This window comes from Equus asinus, chromosome 20, assembly GCF_041296235.1.
Source record: "Equus asinus isolate D_3611 breed Donkey chromosome 20, EquAss-T2T_v2, whole genome shotgun sequence".
NCBI lineage: Eukaryota > Metazoa > Chordata > Mammalia > Perissodactyla > Equidae > Equus > Equus asinus.
The window spans coordinates 44,727,570-44,746,253 of NC_091809.1; the positions used below are offsets into that span (position 1 = coordinate 44,727,570).

General features: G+C 51.1%; 1 long non-coding RNA gene across 1 annotated transcript; it reads left to right on the plus strand.

Moving 5' to 3' along the window:
* The first annotated feature begins 12,967 nt into the window (after positions 1–12,967).
* On the plus strand, positions 12,968–15,111 carry LOC106840351 (uncharacterized). The gene is made up of 3 exons (XR_001400366.3): positions 12,968–13,287; positions 13,879–13,909; positions 14,583–15,111. It is a non-coding gene; the product is annotated as an uncharacterized lncRNA (long non-coding RNA).
* Positions 15,112–18,684: the final 3,573 nt, after the last annotated feature.

The window sequence follows — 18,684 nt, forward strand, 5'->3', positions numbered from 1 at the left end:
CCTCGACCCCACCAGTAGGATTTCCTTGGGATTCTGGTTTCCTTGTTTACCATTCGTGTTTCTCCTCATAACACACTCCCCCTCCCACACGTGCACGGCTGAGCTCGTCTGCAGGAGTCTGTCCCTCACGTTACTGTAAACTCGTTCAGGCTCAATTCTGCTTGGCATAAACATGAAATATTTATTTCGAGCATTTTTCTGAAGTCACTGTTTTCAACAGAGCTGTGTTGAATCTCCCTTTTCTGTTCCTTGACAACATCTTGGGCAGATTCTATAACTTCTTTTTGGTTGTTAAATAAATCAAGCTTAAGACTCCAAATCTTGCATCTGATTGAGACTCACTTTTCCTCAGGGCCTGTGGCCCTGGGCCTGGGGTGGGGGGAGGTGGTCTGCTCTTTACTCCCCCTACCCCCCACCCCGGGGGAGACAGCTTCCTTCTGGCATGCACACTCTCTGTTCCCCTGGTGGCTCCCTGGTGTGGAGGTGAGAAAAGGGAGGGGAGGGACACGTGCCTTGTACCCAGTACTGACCTAGGACTTTGAGGTCCTCTCTGTTGGGCGTTGCTGCTTCTCTGGCTGATGTTGATTCACCACCCATGAGTTCTCCAAAGGGGGAGATCTATTCCAGCTCATCTTTTCTAAATCCTTTTATGCCCCTGGCCCCGCTTACTGGAGGATCCCCTTGCCTGGCAGGCTGCCCTCTTGGGGGACAATCAGCAAGGTCGCTTAATCCATGACCTTCTACGGTGTCCCTTGACCCAGGGAGGGCTCATCCATCCTTGCCACATCACATAATGGGTGTGCAGGCCGCTCTCCTGTCCCTCACTCTACCCTGCCACCTCCAATTTCCATTCTCCTGCACAGGTAAGTGTGGGCAGCTCAGCAAGTCTGCTGCCTGAAGAGATGACCTCCTGCCAGAGTGATGCCAGAGTCCCCTTCTTGCAGCCTTTCCCAATCTCTGAGTCTCTTGGAGCTGCAAGCCCTACCCAAAATGCGGCATCCGGAGAGGGAAGCACCGCCCCCTCCCGTGCCTTTTTTAACAGAAGAGGAGTAGCCATTGTCCCCTCCCCCAGGCCTGTGATTCACGCCTCTCACAGGAGGAGGAGCAGCGGCCTTTGGGTCAGTGGGTCAGCCTATTAGTAAGCCCTGAGGAAGGATCTAAGATCTGTTGTTTTAGGATACGGCATCTTGATGCTTCTTTTGTTCAGCTTTGGGTCCTGGTTGCCTACTCTGGAGTAACAGAAAAAGCCTCACTCAACGTTCTGCCGACTTACAGCCCAAACATCCAAGACCACTGCCCCCAGAGGGCGCAGGATACCTGGAGATACCTGGCTGCTCGCAGCTCAGCGATGGCCCCGCTCATCTGCGGCCTGGACTCACCTCCCCCTGTCCCCACTGACCCAGGAAGGACTCCCTGATTTCCCACCCTCTCTGATGAGCAGCTAGGCCTGCGGAGGCTCAGGGGTTTCTGGAGGGCCTGGCGCTGCTGTGCAGTCAGTGTGCCCATCACCCACGCTGGCCTGGCCTGGCTCCTCCTCCCCCTTCCCGCCCCAGCCCCTGTGCTTCTCTGCTAGTTCCTTCTGTGACTTTTCTGCTAGGCCCACTTTCTGTTCTCGGCCTCCCAAGACCTCTCTCCTACCATTCAACCACACCCCATTGCTTTCCAGAGCTCTCTGCTGCCCCCCTCCCTGGGCTGCCCTTCTGCCCGCTCCCGCCCTGATTCCCCTCTCACAGGCTCCGCTAGTCCCATCCCCAACCAGACTCAGTCAAGCCATTTCTGCTTCAGAGGCTCCAACCTGAGGAACCAGGAGTGGAGTGGGGAGAGGCTGCTTTGTGTGGCTGTGGCTCCTCTCCACGGAGCACACACTCAACCCTGTCAGGGTGATGGTCCTTCATCTGATCTGCCCGGGGAGCATGCCCAGCCTGGCTGCTCGCTGGCACCGAGCTCACACACTCTCTCTCTCTCTTACACACATGAACACACACACAGACACAGAGGAGGCAACACGCAGGGATGTTGTAGACAGGGAAAAATTATAAGGTTCATTTAGAAAGCAGTAAAGAGGGGATTTCAATTTCCTTTGAAAATCACAACACAATTCTTTTTCTGTGGTGGCTTCTGCAGGAGCAGTGGGATTCTGCCTGGACCCTGAGCCCCTGGAGTCACAGGAGGCTGTCAGGGAGGGTCGTCTGGGGCTTCACATATCAGTGAAGTCAGCTCCGCGGACGGTAGGGGAGTTGGAGTGACGGATGGGAGGCTGTGTGTGGGAGGGGTCAGGGGAAAGGTGGAGCTGGGGCAACTGGGGCGAAGGACTTGACGGACAGCAAGATGACAGGGACATGCTCACACACCATCCAACAGGCCTGGGCTAGGGTGAGGCAAGCAAGGTACCTTGAGGACAGAATCTAACGAGGAGTCACTCTCAGGTTTGTGTAAGTGGATCCTAATTTGCACAGGGTGCTGGATGGGTTCTGTGCCAAGGGGACACCATGGACTTAGGCCTTGGTTCCCAATCCCCCAAAGCCCCATGCAGAGGACAGGCAGCACAGCACAGCAAGTGCGTTTCAGGCAGCATGGCAGTGTCCTGTCCAGGAAGGAAGGGCTGAGCAGCAGATGGCTCTCCTCTATCTCTCTGGGGAGACTTCCCGGAGGAGGAGGGAGAGATGATTTAGGGGGATTATTTGAATCACGGCAGGGGGTGGGAGGACTGTGTGTCTGGGCAGGTGCGTGTGCTTGTGCGTGTGTGTGTCCGTGTGTAATACTCTGCTTGTGGGTCCACTGTGAGTCTGCCCAGGACCGCAATAGTTGCACACGCCCGCAAGGTCAAGCTCAGCTGAGGAGGGTCAAGGATCCTGGGAGCTGGTTCTAGGGGACTCTTGGCAATGTTTTGAGGAGCTTTTCCCATTCCTTTCTGCTCCAGGCTCCTACCTCAACAAGTACCTGTTGGTTGGCTGATGGAAGGGATTGTTAAGTGTGGAGACTGGAAAGGATTAACTGAGGCTGGGGTCAGGGGCCTGGCTCTGTTGCCAGCTAGACGTGTGACCTGGGGCAATCTTAACCTCTTGCGGCTTCTTTCTCTTATGACAATAGCTTATATTTTCATAGCTCTTGAGGTGACAGAGAGTCTTATTAACTGCTCGTGAACTCCTGAGCGGTGGCCATCGATAAGCCCATTTTATGGATGAAGACGCTGAGGCACGAGGGACTGTCAACACTACAGTTTAGTCCCGTGTAAAACGGGGAAGTGGGGCTGGGAGATCGCTGAGGACTCTGTTCAGCACCCAGATTGTATGATTCTGTGGAAATTCGCCACCAGAGTAGGTTGCTAAATGTGTGCGTGATATTCTTGTTTAACCTCATGTGTTCGTTTCCTGTGGCTGCTGTAATGAATGACCACAAGCCAAGTGGCTTAAAACAACACAGATTTATTCTCTTATAGTTCTGGAGGTCAAGACGGCCAAAATCAGTCTCACTGGGCTAAAGTCAAGGGGTCAGCAGAGCTACGTTCCTTCTGGAGGTGCTGACAAGACAATCCATTTCCTTGCCTTTTCCAGCTTCTAGAGGCCTCTTCCCTCCTTGGCTTGTGGTCCCTTCCTCCATCTTCAAAGCCAGCAGCGTAGCATCTTCAAGGCTCTCTCTCTGACCTCTGCTTCCATCGTTACTCTCCTGCCTCCCTCTTACAAGGACCCTTGTGGTTAAGCTGGGTCTACCCAAATAATCCAGGATAATTTCCCATTTCAAGATCTTTAATTTAGCCATGTTTGCAAAGTCCCTTTTACCATGTAAGGTAGCAATTCACAGGTTCTGGGAACTAAGACATCTTTAAGGGGGGCATTGTTCTGTCTAGCACATCATCCTTTCCTCTTCTCTCCCCTCCTTACCTCTCCTCTTCCTTCTTCCTGCATGTGTACTCAAAACAAACATTATAAGTGTATCTGGAAAAAGAAAGGCAGTGGGTCGAGCAAAAATCTGTCCCCTAGTAAACAAAGCTTATTACGAAGGTGGATTCTGGAAGAGAGAGGGGTAGTGGGTCTAGGTTACAAATAGAGGGAATTAATTTAGGAATCAGAAAGCGCTTGTGTTTAACAGGATTGCAGAGAGGGAACCTCAGCTGAAAGGCAAAGAATACAGTTGGTGATTAACAGTACTGACTGTACAGACAGACAGACCTGGGTTTGACACCCAGCTGCTGCTACCTTCTGGCTGTGTGACCTTGGACTTTTCTTGGCCTCCTCTATATGATGCCAATAAAAATATGAACTGCATGGGGTTTCTGTGAGGATTATGGGGTAGTGTTAGAAAGCGCTGACATTCTCCTGCTGTCAGACAGTGTGGCCCTGCCCAGACGCGGGGCTTGGAGACGACCTTGGAGGGACTCGTGGGCTCCTTGAAGGTGGGGCCCAGTCTACACATGTTGGGTCCCTGACTATACATTCAACCAGCTTTTGCTACTGGATGAACCCAGAGCTGGGCTGCCCTTCGGCAGACCCTCCCATCTCTGGCTTCTGAGGACCAGCTGAGCAAAGTTGTGGCTGGTGGGAGGGCCCCTGCAGGGATGTGAATAAATCACCATGAGCTCTGCTACCCTGTGGGCCTAAGGAGGAGCGTGCGGGCACTGGCCCGGGGCCCCTGGAGTGGGTGGGACTCTCTATGACTGAGGATAGGGCACTGGTACTTCCCCTCTCAGTGGTGGAAAAAGCGCCCGCCCCTTTGCGGGTGCACAGGCCGACTCCACTCTGTGTCAATATGCTTAATGATTTGTGACGTGATTGATATAAGAGCGAACTCGCCATAATCCATCTGTTGAGAGAAGTGGTGGCAGGACAGCACATCCAAGGGGAAATCAGGACGCTGTGCCCTGCTCGCCTGCAGGGTCCTGGGCTGGGGGTGAGGCGTGGGAGGGTAGTTTCCGGCAAAAGTCACCCCTGTCTCCAGCCTGCAGCAGTCTGGAGAGATGGAAACAGGGAAAGATCGCACATCAGGAAGGGAGTGAGGTGGGGAGCCGGAAGAAAATATGTCAAAGTTAGGACCCTGGGAACTGGAAGCCTCAACTTCTTTCTGTGCTGGAGCATCTCCATGTTTTTGCATTGGTGGGGGACACAGGTGCTGCCCTGACTAGGTCCCCTCGTATGGCTTCTGTGCTCCCACGCCTCTGTTCGTGTGCTTCACTGCTCTCAGCTTGCACAGGCAGCCATCAGAGGATTGCTTTGGGGCTCCTGGAGCCACCTCCCCTGGGCGTGCCTGGGAATCGACAACTCCCCTCATCTTCCCCCTCCACTTCCGGGGCGGGGTTACGAAAGCTCAGCAGCTTTGCCTCAAAATGGGAAACAACCTCTGTTGTGTAATTTACACTCCAGAGCTTTCCATGGGATCAGGCTGAGGCTGGGACTTCCCTTGAAATCACACCCTGTCTAGGTTCCTTCCCCTTCCCTGTTCTAGCTGCCCCCCCACCTGATTAATTTCTCCAGGTAGCAGTCTCCTAATTAATAACTTACCCATGTTTCTTTTTCTCAGGATCCATTTCTAGGGACCCCAACCCAAGACGGCCCCTGAACGCATTTGGAAGAGGTTCACAGACAGCCGCAGTTAGTCCATACACCCTTGAGGTTATGTCAGGTTCTGTAGTGTGATGGCCCCGCCAGGACTGGCAGGTCCCGAGTATCCACGCCAGGGGCTGGAGATGGCAAGGCACATAATCCCAAACCTGAATGAGGTGTGTCCTCACGCGCGTCGTGGTGCACATCCAACCACTCAGGTCTGGCTCTGGAGGACTTTTCTGGTCTTCTGCTCCCTGCCTCCTCCTGCCAAAAGTGGACTTGCTTTCCCAGGTCTGCTTTGCTTGGGCAGGTGTTAAGATGGCTTACACTCCCTGAGCGCACGCTGCCTGAGGGCTGGAATATGGGAGTCGTATTGGGCTCCTATCACAGAATACCATAGACTGGGAGGCTTAGGTAACAGGCATTTATCTCTCACACTTCTGAGGCCAGGAAGTCCGAGATCAAGGTGCCGGCAGGATTCGGTTGCCGCTGAGGACTCTCTTCCTGGCTCACAGATGGTCACCTTCTCGCTGTGGGCTCACACGGTCGCTCCTTGGTGTGTGCACCTCTGCGTCTCTCCTTCTTCTTATAAGGACACTAATCCTGTTGCATGGGGGCCCCACCCTTATGGCTTCATTTAACCTTAATCACTTCTGTAAAGGTCCTGTCTCTGAATACAGTCACACTGGGGGCAGGGCTCCAACATACGAATTTTGGGAGGACACAATTCATTCTATAGCAACGGGGCAAGGCCTTGTTGAATGAAGGGAGCTTCCAAGGCATTTAGTTTGGCCGCGTGGGTTCTGCTTGGAACCCTGCAGTGCCAGGGGCTCCGGCCTAGGGTTAATCCCACGACCTGGATAATGCAGAGAGAATCTGCCACATGTGGATAATTAGGAATCCACTGTTAATGCAAACAGGTTCTCAGCAAGCACAGTGGTTTTCTGCTGACTCAAACTCCCTTCAGTAGAAGAGAAAAAAACACGTGATTTCTTTCCAGAATATTTTCCCACTCATGTTCAGAAAGTCACTCACCCATTTGTTCATTCACAGGATGGATATATACTGAGCATCAGCTGAATGGACTTCTGCTGTTTCAGTGCCCAGCCTCCCCTCCTCCTGTAGGAGGTAGTTGTGCCCTCGTTTCTTTCTGAAGAAATCCCCTGTCCTCATTCTATTTCCTTTAGGGAGTATTGACTCCCCGTCCAAGGGTGGGCGTGTGGTCCAGCCTGGCCAGAGCACTGCCTCTCCAGGGCAATGTAATTAATTCAAGAATGGACACATGACAAGTCTGGATCAAGCAGAGTGGACTTGGGGTTTTTGTTTGACTGTCGGAGAAGAAAAGCTCTGACTTTAACCTGCTAGACATTAACTGGTGAGGATATAGCTCTGGAACTGTGGGCAACCATGTTGCTAATCACAGGGAACTAGAGACACACCAAAATGCGGAAGAGAGCAGACCTAGGAGGCAGAGAGGCCAAGTCCTGATGGCGTTGTTTGAGGCCTTGAATCCAGCTGTGCCTGGAGCCAGACCCCGGATTTCCAGATCTATGAGCCAACACATTTCTTTTCACTTAGAGTAGTTTTGTTTCTTTTGTTACTTTTAAAGAAAACTGACACGGATGTCAGTTCCAGGAGTGGGGATGTGCAGGTGACAGACCACACTGAGTGGAGGTGGGATGGGGGGCAGTGATGACTCATGCACCCTGGGCGAAAAGGTTTGAGTCCTTGTTACACAGAAGTGACCTTCAGTAAGGTCCTATTGGAAAGCGGCAAGCTTAGGCTGAAGCTGGCTTGCTAAAAAGCAGAGGACAGGCACATTAGGCTTGACTAAGACAGCTACTTCCTGCCTGTGACCTGAAATCCAGAACAGTTGAGAATGCAGAACTGTGGAGGCCTACAGGGTTGCAAGGCTAAATTATCTTTCCCAGCCTAAAATTAGTGTGAGTAAAGACAGAACAGTGGGAAACTGCAGAAATCAAATTGGGACCTGGGAACACGCTGGTCCCCTAGGCCCTTCCCAGTCACCTCCGGTGATGAATGCCTGCTCAATGAAGGGGATGTAGCTGGGGCCAAGGAGCCAAATAATCCCCTTCCATCCCCAGGCCATTATGTCAAATGACCTTGAGAGGTGGAGGCCAGGAAGCCGGTGGGGGGGATGGGCAGAGCACTGGCTAGGTTGCACATTCACAGAGAGATTTCTGGCTTCAGGTGCTAACCAAGGAGCAGACCAGAAACAAACATAAACAGCCTGCTAAAAACCCGAGAAAATTACTCTACAAGAGCAACACCCAATCTATCAAATAATCTGTGTAAGACGCCATCATCTAAGGCAGTCCTCAGGTCCCCACTTCCTCATTAAGCAGAGAGCTACTTTCTAGAGCTTGCATCTTGCCAGTGCCCATCTCAAACGTGGCCATGGAGGGCAGTGGGCGAGAGAGAGCTCTCAGAAACACACTGAAGGACAAAGAGCCTCACTCTCTGCCAGGCACCGGAGTGGCCTGTGCTGTGGGCTGGGATTCTCTGCGTCAGTTGCTTCCCGTTCTCTTTTTTGTTGCACTTACTCTGTTCTCTCTCCACTATTGTATACTGTTGATGTTACAGTGGGCAGGAAGAGAGTGTTAAGTATATCATTTACACAAAGGTTGCCTGACCGTAAGAGGCCACGTGTGGACATGACCAAGGAAAAGGCACATCTGGAGGGGGGGAATTCTATAGTGTCTAATGCATGGGTTCTGGAGCCAGAGTGTTTCTTTTGTTTCCACCCTCCTTCACCTCATGGCTGTGTGGTTGGAGCAAGTTACTTAACACTCGTGTCTCCGTTTCCTCATCCCTACAAGGGGGATAAGAATGATGTATATGGATGTAACGATGGATCGTCTCTCTTTGACCGCCATCTTGCTACCACATGGATGTTGAGATGGAGCTCAACATGCAGAGGAGAGGAGAAGTGGGAGGTGGAGCAAGATTGAGTATGGCTGACATTGTGTGAACCCCTGATTTAGTCATGCCTGAACCCAGCCTAATGCCTTCCTGCTCACTTGTATGGAGAATTCATTTCCTTTTTACTTAAGCTAGTCTGATGGATTTTTATCACTTGCAATTATAAAAGGCTAGCCAATATACCAGTTGTGTGTGTTAATCACTGGATATACTGCCCCCTCACGCAGCCCCAGAACTCTTGGCCAGTGGGCAGACAGATAAGTAATGTGGTGTGGAAGTATTGAGATAGGGAAGTCTAGGGGCTGTGGAAGCACATGAGGAGTATCCAGTCTGGGTGCTGGGGATCTGGGAAAGCTTCCTGGAGTAGGTAACATCTTGGCTGACTGCTGAAGGAATGGCCAGAGCCAGCTGAAAGGGTAAAGGAGAGTGCACCATCCATTGATGGAATGGTCAATCTCTCAGTCCCTGGAGGTTTTAAGGATGGGATGGAAAACAGCCTGCTGGGAATGCTGAATAGAGGATGTATGCCTCAACTGGGAGGTTAAACCGAATCCGTTCAGTGGGGAATATAGCCCCTGGGTCCTGCCATGCTCCTTGCCCCGAGGGAGTGGTAGCCTCTGGGATGGTGGCTTGTCCCTGCTTTGGCGTGAGCATGTGTTTTTTTGGCCCATATCACGTTTAAAATTTTAAAAATTTGCTGCCAATATTTAAAACGGATACAGTTCACATAGAAGTCTGAATTTTTGGCTTCTCTTGAAAATCAGAAGGCCTGACAACACTGGTCCTACATTTCTACATGTCAACAATGGGCTGGCTGTGAAGAATGGTGCTCTTTTCACACAGGACTTAACGTTTTTCTGGATCCACCCAGTCCCCACCACTCCCTCTTGTCTCACAGGGGGCTCACTTCACCCATTTCTTTACCTTACCTGGTAGGCCTGTGTAGGAATTTGAATTTGTGAACCCTGCTTTTGAGTAAGGACTTACTGAGCATGGATTAGTCTGCATGTGACAGTGGATGGTGCTGGAGGGAGTGAAATAAACTTAGATGCGTGAATGCCCCTTTCTGGCTCCTCTTCTTCTGGGGCTGGTGGCTGGGACTTACATGGGAAGGGCAGGTTCAGAGACTTGGGTTCAGGTATTGAGATCAGGAGCAGGGTTGGGGCTCGTGTGACTATACCACTCAAGGCCACCTGGCCTAGCAAATAGAACCTTCCATATGGTCCAGTCTAGCTTATTATTTTGCAGTGGGGTTTGGGAACAAAGCTATGGTAGATAAAAAAATATGTCTTTGTCTTGTTCTCCTCCTTTGTACACGTTCCATCTCTTTAAGGAATCTTAGGGGCAGCTTTCGGGTATTCCTGGTCCCCCGGGACAGAGTCATTGTAACAGCATCTTTGTGTGTGTGTGGATGTGGATGTGTGTATGTATGTGTGCGTGTGTGTTCTTCTTGGAACATTTATTTGATATTTCTTTTTTTATTGTAAGTTTGAGTTAGATTCAAACGTTAGTAACTTCAAGATGTCATTTAAATCCAAAATTAAGGTTGTTCATAATAATCTTATACACGGTCTTTTCCCAACTTTATTGAGGTATAATTTAGAGACTTTTTAAGTATGTAGAGCTCAGTGAATTTTGACAAATGTTTACCTTCCTGTAACCACCACCACAATCAGGATGTCAACATTTCCATGCCCCCCAGGGTTCCCTTGCGCTCCTTCCTCATCCATCTCCCCACCACTCCTGGTCCCAAACAACCACTGATTTGCTTTCTTGATGGGCATTTGGGTTGTTTCCAGTTTGGGGTATTACAAATAAATCTGCATGAACGTACAGGTACAGGTCTTTGTGTAGACACGTTTTCATTTCTCTTAGGTAAATACCTAGAAGTGGAATTGCTGGGTCTATGGTAACTGTGTGTTGAACAAGTTAAGAAACTGCCTGTTTTCCCAAAGTGGTTGCTGCACCATTTTCTCCTCCCGCCAGTCATGGAGGAGAGTCCGCTTCATGGCTCATACAGTGCACATGGTGTGCTGTACATCCTCCCAATACTCGGAATTTCGTTCTTTTAGATTTTAGCCACTCTAATGGGTGTGTAGTGGTATCTAATTGTGGTTTTAATTTGCATTTCCCTGATGACTAATGATGTTGAACATCTTTTCATGTACTTATTGGCCATTTGTATATCTTTTTGTACATAATAGCATCTTAATACCAACTCTCTCAACCGCTAATAGAGGCAATAGAAGATTATACAGAAAATTAATCCGCAGTATGTATAGCAAATCAGTTCCAAGAAAAGGGCTGATAAAAAGCTGTAGGTATGAGAGGGAGGAGAGCTCACATCCAGTCTCTTAGCTGAAACTGGAATGCTGGGATTTTGTCACTGTCTTAGAACAAAGCAGCAGGGGCAAGTTTCAGGCAGCGTCTCAGACATTTCTGGGATGGGAACGGTTCATTGCGTGGCTGGTGGCTGCTTCTCTGTTGGGCTCCCCTGCTGGGCAGACACCTGTGGGGTGGATGGTTGACAGGGAGAGTGGCAGATTTGTTAAGTTCGCTTATTTCCAGGCATAAGTTCTGAGCCTGCTTGGACTCTTCAAGTCCACTGAAGCCAGCTCTGCCCTTGACCCCAGAGTCAATATGAAAAGGTCATGACCCTTGATCTCTCCATTGTGATGGGAGGGCCGAGGTACCAATGTGCCACTCTCCCTGGTGGTCATGGACTCGTGCAGCTGGGCAGCAGGGGTTGGTCCATGCATGCTGGTGGCTGGACCCAGTTCTCTGAGGTTCCTGCTGCAGGGCGTGCGGATTAGAATCCTGACATCACTCAACCTGCCGCCACCACGGCTTTTGCTCAGCCTGGATTAACTGTTGGACCTGAACTGCTCAGGTCCATCCACTGACCAGTCCATTCAGCCTGAAAACTGCTCTGATTGATTTCTTTTTCTCATTGACTAGGACTGCTGTCTGACTGCACCAATCAAAGTGAATTTGGCTTTGGGAAGACTCAGCTTAAGGATGGAATGTCTTGTTCTCTTTGTCAGCTTGCCTTGTTTTCTATTCCAAGAGCTCACAGATTTGTCATATGCACCCAAGTGCTGGAGTCTTCTGCTGCTAATTGACCGTATTATCAACATGACACAGTGAAAAGGGCATTGGTTTTGGAATGTACTGGAAACCAGGTTTAGTCACAGCTCTGTCACTTATAAGCAGTGTGACCTTGGGCAAGTCACTCTTAAAACCCCGATGTCTGGGGCTGGCCCCGTGGCGCATCGGTTAAGTGCACACGTTTCACTTCAGCAGCCCTGGGTTCGCTGGTTAGGATCCCGAGTGCGGACATGGCACCGCTTGTCAAGCCATGCTGTGGTAGGTGTCCCACATATGAAGTAGAGGAAGATGGGCACGGATGTTAGCTCAGGGCCAGTCTTCCTCAGCAAAAAGGGGAGGATTGGCAGTAGTTAGCTCAGGGCTAATCTCCCTCAAAAATAAAAGAACAAACCCCGATTTCCTTTGTAAAATGAGGATAGTAAAATTTACCTCTCAGTATTGTTTTGATGACTAAGGTTGACAATGGACCCATTGTTGGGGTATACTTGTAGTTTTTATTGATTCTCAGCTTCCAGCCTCTGCCTCTGAAAAATGAGTCAGCTGGACCAGGTGGCCTCCCAGGGCCATCCCACTCTGATGTGTAACTCTGGGAAATAGAGCAATGCTCTTGTCCAGATTACCAAGTAACTTCTTTGCAGCATGTTAATAAGTCTCAAGAGAGGAGGACACAGTAGGGGATGCAACCAAAAAATTCAGATTTCTGTAAATAAAAGGAACTTTCAACCTTAATGACAGCTAGTTTAACACCTACAAAAGTACCACCCTTTGGGCTAAAATATTTTCTTCTTCCTGCCACCTCTCCAGGCAGCGGCACCATCCGCAGGCCCATATGTTTGGGTAAATAATCCACCAAGACAAAGTCAAGTCTTAGATTCACTGGTCACCTGTATCACACACTTGGAAGAGGTACTGTGTGGTACCTCAGTTTCCCTTTCATCCCAGAAGTTCTATAGGACTTGCTCATTCCTTCTTGGGTGTCAAAGCTGCAAGTTATCTTCCTGAATGCTCTCTGAGGTCCTCCAATAGGATGGCAGGATGAGTAGTAAGAATTATTACTAACTAGTGAAAATATGTATAATCACGTCATTGGAGCGTATAATTGATGCTTCAGTGCTGCAGGCAGAAATGGAGGGATGCACAGATGGAAGCCAGGGAGAAGGAGGCTGCCCTAGGGTCCACTGCGGCAGAAGTAGGAGAAATGTGGAGGCTTTAGCACTTGGTACCCTGCAAAACAGCAACTGACCAAAGGTCGTGTGCTGTGGATGCCGAGCCGTGAGTGTCAGCAGCTGACATAAACAGAGCTGTTTCCCCCCGGAGAACATTTTCATGCCCACATTTTGAGCTCACTGGCGTCTTTTTTTTGTTGTTGTTTTTTACAGCAGTGTCCGGTCTCTTAGCTGACCCCTGCAGTAGCCGAGGAAGAGATGATGAAGCGTCTCACTTGTGCCTGGCTTCCCGAGCTGTCCCCTTGGATTCCTGTATCTGAGTCCTTGATGCTCTGTCAACAGCCAAGCAGGGCTTCCACCCCGCTCTGCTCCCAAGGGCCTGGGTTATTATAAATGAGTCATGACGACTGGATCTATTTGTTTCAGGGCTTATTTGTTGGAAGAGGAGGAATGAGGCAGCAACTCAAGAGTCTCTTCTCGGTGTATTGCACTCAAGTTTTCCTCCGCTCGTTCCGCTGAGGATGAGAAAGGAGGTGTGTGTGCGGGGGTGGGGTGGGGGCCGGGGAGCTGGGGCAGAATGGGACAGGAAGCAGGTGTGGGCGATTCTTGGAAGGGGGATAATAATAATAACAATGATGATGATGAATGTAGGCACCACGTGTTGATGTTTCCAGTGTGTCCGTCACTGTGCTGGAGGTGTGCTATCTGCACTAGTTCATATCATTGTCACACACTTCTATTACACGCGTGCTATGATTATCCCCAGCTCATAGTAAAGGAAACAGAAACCAAGGGAAGAGAAGTCACTTGCCCAAGGCCACCTAGCTGGTAAGTGATGGAGCCAGGACTCCAATCCAGGTCCTGCTCCAAGGCTCACGTTCTGCAACCGCCTGCTCTGCTCTTCCTGGCACACGATAGCATCAGTCCTGCTGCTGCGATAGCCACCTCCACCTGTGTCCTGCCCCTGAGCGAGCGCCAACCAACCGCATGGGCCTGTTGTCTGGACCAAATGAGCTGATACCTATTAAGTACTTAGAACAACGGTTGGTCCTTTATAAGCGTGCAGTCAATGCTAGTCATTATTTTTATTTTTCTAATATGCTGTTTTTCTTTCTCCATGCCAGACACTCTGCTGGGTGCTGCAGGACTACAGAGGTAAAACAGACATATTTCCTGCCCTCTGGGGATCTTATATGATAGCTGGGAGATGGGACAGCCACACAAAGATAATGAAAGGCGGTGTCCGATACGTGCCAAATGCATGGATCACTGAGTCCAGGCAACAGAAGTCCAGAAGGAGGGTGATGCCGTTTGGGATGAAAGGGGAGGGCTTCGTGGAGGAGCCGAGGTCAGACCTATGGCTGAAGGAAGAGCTGGGTTTTTAAAGTTTAAGGTGGAGTGTGTGAGGCCAAAGTATTCAGGTAGAACTAATAACACCAGAGTGTCAGCTTCTCTCCCCAAGAATGAGGGGAGGGGTTCTGTCTGTTTTGTAAGCCACTGTGTCCCCAGGGCCTAGAGTACTGCCTGGCACAGAGCAGCTTCTCAAGAGATACAGGTTGAAAGAATGAATGAGAAAAAGGAACGTCCCTGGGAAATTGCAGAGTGTCTTTGGGTAAGCTGGGCAGGCTGATTTGGCCCGAGGAGTGTGGGTGGTGGGGTTTGAAGGAGAGAAGGCTGCAGGCAGCATTTAAATGGGTCTCAGAGAGTAGGTCCGATTTTGACGGAGAGAAGTGTAAATACTGCAATAAGCCCCAGTGTGGCTCCAGATGAATGCCCATGAGAATAAGTGAAAAGTTCACCATGTCCAAACCTGGTATTTTTCCCCCAGCCTTGGCACCGGAAACTGAAGAGGTGAAACCGGGAGTGGAAAGCCTGCCTCAGAGCAGAACGTGGTCCCCGGGATGGTCTGGAGCACAGAAATAGCAAATGCAGCACACAGACACCTGGTTCCATCACTCTGAGTCCCTCCCGTCAGCCTGCGTGTCCCCGTGAACATTTGCAGTCCGCGATATTCGTCTGGTTTGGTTTACGGCAGCGTCTTCGCTGTTCCAAAGGCTGGTCTCAGCTGACTTCTACTGACTGCTTGGCGTCGTGGGTCTAAACAACTGCTCAGTGGACTTGGTGTTCCTACTTTCCGACAGCCTGCTTAGGCTGGTGAAAGAATAGTCTGTGCGCTTCTTAGTAAGTCTTGGAACTGCTCCTGTGTATATCCAGCTCCCGGGTTAGGCCATTTGCTCTTGGAGGAGAAGAATGCATTTTCTGTTTCCTCTTCTGCTAGGTGCCTGTGTCTCTGCAGTAGGTCTGGAATTAGAGATACTAAGAAATCAATTGAACATTAAAAAAAAGTTCCTGTAGTCACAGTAGACCCAAGCTGATGCTTTCAAATGGAGCGGGGGTAAACTTGGAGAGCGTGGGGTTAGGCGTGGAGCAGAGTAATCTATTAGTTGATTCCAGTGACACATATAGAGGATGCAGTGTGGGGTAGAGTGATAAAGTAGAAAACATAATGACATCCTGTGATTATTTTCCCAGCTGAGACTCTGTCTTAGGAGGTTGTACGGAGGTAGTAGAAAGAAAACTCTTTTAAGTTGACAGATCTGAGTTTAGTCTCTGTTCCTTAGGAGTTGAGCGATCTCTGGTAAGTTCTCCTAACCCATTGGTTTTCAGCTGGGAGTGATTTTGCCCCCAGAGGACATTTGGTAATGTCCAGAGATGTTTTTGGTTATCTCATAATTGGGAGGATGCCTTTGCTACTGGCATTAAGCGGGTAGAGGCCGGGGATGCTGCTAAACGTCTTACAGTGCACAGGAAAGCCCCACAACAAAGAGTTATCTGGCCCAAAATGTTAATAGTGCCTAGATGGAGAAACCCTGTCAACCATATCGAGCCTCTGTTTCCTAATCTGTAAAATGGGGCACAGAGCAGCTACCTCCCTGGTTGCTGGGAAGATTAAGCTTGGTGTGTGTCGGTGTGGGGGGGGTTGTCCCTGGCACATAGTAGGCCCTCAGCTCAGTTCCCTCTGTTCCCCTCTCAAGTGCCTTGAGTCTGGGTGTGGGTGTGGAGAGATTGGAGAGAATTCAGAAGTGTCACCAAGCTAATTACAGGGCAGGGAGCAGCATTCTGCAGGAAGATGAAAAGAACTGGGATTATTCAGCCTGAAGAAGAAAAGAGTCTCAAAGGTGATTTAATAACAGCTCTAAAGCCCAAGAAGGGTCATTATTTAGGTGAAGGTAACCCACTGCTTTCCATCTCCACCGAGGGACGGAAACGAAGAACAAGCAGGGCGGAATGAGGGTGGCTACAGGGCAGAACTTCCTGTCTACAAAGACCAGCTGAAGAAAGAGCCTCCTGCAGCGTCCTGAACCCAGGGACCGTTCCATGTCTGAATTCATCCCACTAAGGTTTATTAACGACTTCCTGTGTGTTGGAGGAGCTGTGGGGAGGGTGGGGGTCAGGTGGGCACAGGGGGAGGGCAACAACGAGGACAGTAGGGTTTCCATCCTCAAGGAATTTACGGATTATTTGGGGAGGGGGTGTAGCGAGTGATGAAAATGTCGTGGGGAGCCCCGGGCAAATGGCTCCAGGAGATCAAAAGTTTAGGGGATAAGAGAAGGGGAAGAGGATGTAGCACTTGAAATGGATCTTGAAGATAAGTCAGATGTTGGCAGATGCAGACTAGAACCAAGGGGAGGTGGGCATGGGGGCTGGCATGGGCAGGGGGGTGGGCGGGAGATGGGGAAATGGGGGGGGGTGTGGGAGGAGCAGCAGAGAATTCCCCAGGAGGTCTGGGAACAGACAAGGTGGGATAAGAAGGCAGGGCCAAATCAGGGACGCCCAGGAAGGCCAGGCGGAGGGGCTTGTCCTCAATTCAATAGGCGCAGGGGTGTGGGCAGGGAGCGTCCGTGGCTGGGGCCTTGCTTGGGAAGGTAAACATGCACAGCTTTGTAGTTGGGGCTGGAGGCTGCCTTGCCCCCATTGAAGGCTGTTACCTGAGGACTTAGGTCAGGTGAGAAGTAATGAGGGTGGTGGCAGCTGGAAGGGATGGGAAAATCCTCTCCTGAGCCCTGTTTCCTGGGTGGGCCTCTGGTCTCCCCATCAGGGTAGACAGGTTGGCTCCAAGCTGGGCCACCTGCTGATCTCACCACCCTGGCATCCATCCGGAGCGCTGGATCCTTTCTTCTCCACTCTGGAAACCTGGAGCGTGGCTGGGTGCCCTGGCGGCGTGGGCTCTGCCACTGCCGGGGCTCTGCTTGTGGGTGCGCACGAGGCCTTCTCAGGCTGCCCTGGGTGCCTGCCCTGTGAGGGTTTTCCTCTGTGCATCCAGTTATTCCCTGTTTGGTTGGTCCTCGGTGGTGACGCCCTGTGGAAAGGGAGCGCGGAAGTAAAGGCGGGAGCCACAAGGGTGGAGGGATGCAGAACCATCCAGGCCTAGGAGGGCTGCTGACAAAGACCTCCATCCTTGCCTGATGCTCTGCTGTCTCTGAGTCTGTGCAGAGCCCGGTAGCACCAGGCCCCTCTCAGGGCCACTTCTACAGCCTGCGGCAACAGGCGAGACAGACTGCTCCCCTGGGCTCCCACTGGAGCAGCAGCACAATTTGGCAGCCTGTACAGCCCCGGGCAGGAAGCTCCTGCAGGGGGTCTCCACGGAAGCCTGGGTGAGACAGGAGGGGTTTGCTCGCAAGGCCGGTGGATTAGGGGAGACCTAAGGGAGGACTGCCTGATCCGGAGTGGTGAGATGCTGCAAGGGGCTGGGAAGGGGGCTTTGTGAGGTGCAGTGGGCTTCACCTCCAGGCTGTGCGTGGGAATCACCTGGGGAGCTTGGTAAACACAGAGATCCCCAGGCCCCTGCCAGACCTCCTGAGTCAGGATTTGGGGGCACTGGCCAGAGCAACATGCCCTCTTCCTGTGCAGAGTAGTGAGGCCTCTGTCCCCTTGGGCTTCGCGTGGACCTCTAAAGCCCCAGAGAGTGCCCCTTCCAAGCTGTTCTTACCCAGCCTGGGACAGCAGCCGCATGGTTGCCGGAGGCAGTGGGTATAATGCAAACAGCAAGGACTCAGCATGAGGAAGATGTGAGACTGGAGTCTGCCTCTATAACGTTAGTTCTGGGACCATCAGCAAGGTACAAAGCTGCACCAAGCCTCCGTTTCTTCTTGTGTACTATGAGGGTGTCAGTATCTATTTTATAGGACCACTTTGGGGAGTAAATGAAATAATACAGTGCCACTGCGTGATTGGTTCTCAAGAAGTGACACTTTTTCCTTTTCCACGCCCCAAGGCCAGGAGCAGAGAGAGCTCACCCTGGCAGTTGAAGGCCTTTCTGGGAGGCATTCATTCTCAGGTGCCGCCCTGGGCTTACAGGAGCCCCAGGGTGGGGGCCTTCTTGCATTTTGTACCCTGGGAGCCTCACTTGCTCACCCCAGTCCCAGCCCGCCCTACTCTTGTGCGATTTGTAATCTCAGGCGCAGACTCAGTCGGTTTAACAAACCCTGGAGAGGACCCTGGATGATCTCGGAATCTCCAGGGTGACGTAGAAAAGTCAACAGACATAGACTGCACACTGTGATAATCAGAGATGGAGATAAGCCGGGACGATGAGGACCCAGAGGCGGCATCTGGTGGGCTGAGAGGTCGAGGAGGTGACAGCAGAGCAAAGTTTGAAGGATTAACCAGCAGGAGTTAACCTGCATCACAGACTCTCCTGTAATGGGATCCTGGCCCCGTTAATCTTCTTGTTCTATCATCAGGAGGACAATCTGACTTGTGCCTGCTCTGAGGTCCCATGCTCCTGCCCACAGGACACCAACCACCTGCACAGAAAGAGAGAAGCCCACCAGATGCTTCCTAGGCTCAGAGGTTGGCATCCCAAGGTGCTTGCCCCCATCAGCCAGCACAGGCAGCCCCAGGGGGGCCTGGGAATATCCCTGCTGAGA